The sequence below is a fragment of the Penaeus vannamei genome, chromosome 14 (assembly GCF_042767895.1).
Source record: "Penaeus vannamei isolate JL-2024 chromosome 14, ASM4276789v1, whole genome shotgun sequence".
Taxonomy (NCBI): Eukaryota; Metazoa; Arthropoda; class Malacostraca; order Decapoda; family Penaeidae; genus Penaeus; species Penaeus vannamei.
The window spans coordinates 40,606,601-40,609,100 of NC_091562.1; positions in this window are offsets into that span (position 1 = coordinate 40,606,601).

The following is a 2,500-nucleotide window of genomic DNA, read 5'->3' on the forward strand; positions in this document are numbered from 1 at the left end:
GGCGCTATACATAGTACACAGAGGATTAGGAACGGAACTGCGAAAATACGTAACAGTGGATTAGTATAAAAAGAACAGAGAAAAGGAGAAGAAAAGAAGAAGAAGAAGTTAAGAAAGAGAACAATGCCTATGAGTGAAGAAGAAAGCAAAGCAAAGCCAAAAAAAAAAAAAAAAAAAATATATATATATGTATATATATATATACATATATATATATATATATATATATATATATATATATATATATATATATATATATATTGACACAAACGTAGGTAAATAAAAGCGAACAAATGAATATCAAACACTTGCATTGTTTTTTTATTCATATTTTTTTCTAGATTTTGAAGATAAAGTGAAAGAAAATATGCTTTTAAAAATACTATCTGGAGGAATTCGAGGTAAATGATAAAGCAACGAAATAAAGATATCCTTAAAGGTGGAATTGATGAAATATGAGAAAGAGAGTAACATGCATTTTTTTTTTTTTTTTTTTTTTTTTAGTAATCCAGGAAAAAAAACTTTTAATATTTAATTTAAGGAGAAGACACTGGCTGACGAGGCTGACAGGAGAGCCCCCCCCCCCCACCCCCGAAAAAAAGGCTAAGGAAGTAGACTTGAACTAGATGGTGAAAGGCGAAAAAAATAGAGCAAGAAAAATTTCAAGAAAACGGATACAAATGGTACAAGAGAAAGAGGAAGGAAGTACCTGAAGAACACCAAAAGCCTAAAACAAACTATGAAAAATAAACGAATGATATATAACAAAATAAATGGTTGTTAACAGCAAAACAGGAAGAAAGGAAATTAAGAACCATAATAAATCCAGTCGCTAAAACACGAGAATTCAGAGAGAAAAATAATAAATCAGAAAAAATTCAAAATGAATAGATAACTAAAATAGATAATAATAATAATAAAAAAAAACGAAGCGAGACAAAAAATCAGGCATGGAAAACACTGTCAAATTACCAGTGACAGACAAGGTCGTTCAGTCCCACGAAGCACACAGCTGTTCGCCTAAAAGGAGAGACGAACCACCCACCATGACACCGGGTGGGGGTGGGGGGGGAGGGAGGTGAGGAAATGGGGGCGAGGGTGAGGGTGGGGGTGGGGGGGGGAGGGAGGTGAGGAAATGGTTCAACTAAAACTACAGAAATATGAAGGATTTTTATATGAACTAAGACTACATGACCTAAGACTACAAATATGAATTAAAACTACAAAAATATGAAGAAGTTAGTGGGATGGATTTGAACAGACTTTGTTATTGAACTAATAAGGAAATGGTTGAACTCAAACTATGAAAAAAAAAGTTATTTGATGTTCGTAAGTAAAGAAATGTAAAATCTACTGGTTATATCTTTTTTTTTAAATCACTGAACTAATAGGGAAATGGCTGAACTCAAAATACAATACAATACAATAGGAAATTAGAGATTTGCGACGCCAGCGGTGAAACTTAGAACCAAATGGACATCAAAATGAATTAACAAATCAAAGAATCAATGATTAAGTCCTCAAGTGGACCAGCTGATTCTCCTGTGGTCTAAAAAAATTACACACACACACACACACACACACACACAGACACGCACACGCACACACACTCACTTACACACACACACACACACACACCCACACTTACACACACACACACACACACACACACACACACATATATATATATATATATATATATATATATATATATATATATATATATATATATGTATATATGTGTGTGTGTGTGTGTGTGTGTATGTGTATTATTTATTGTGTGTGTGTGTGTATATGTGTGTGTGTGTGTGTATAAGTGAGTGTGTGTGTGTGTGTGTGTGTGTGTGTGTGTGTGTGTGTGTGTGTGTGTGTGTGTGTGTGTGTGTGTGTGTGTGTGTGTGTGTGTGTGTGTGTGTGTGTGTGTATGTGTGTGTAACAACACCTGTTACAAGATTACAGAAGAAAACTTTGAGCGTGAGACTTAACCAAAACATACCAAACGCGAAAGTGATCATTCCCATATGCAAATTAAGGAAGCAAAGATTAGGCCAAGAATACACGAGGACATTAAAGTCAGCATCTCTCATAAAAGTAATGAAAGTAATCATAGCAATAGCGATAACTACAACTCAGATAACAACTCAGAGAGCACGTCCCTCCAGCAAGGCTCTGGGACCACTGATGCAATAAAAAAATTCACTAATAAATAAAATAAATAAGTAATAAATAATAAATAAAATAAATAAACTAATAAATACAAAAAATAAAATTGCCTCTTTCTCAAGTACACTGGTGACGTCCTTGAATATAACTTCCTTGGTGGAGGTAATAATATTAATGATAATGATATAAAAGATGATGTTGATAATGATAATATTAATAAGGATAATACATATATACTAATACTGATATTAATGATAATGACAATAATAATGATACTAATGATAATGAAAATTATAACATATAATAATAATAATAGTAATAATAATTGTTACAGTAG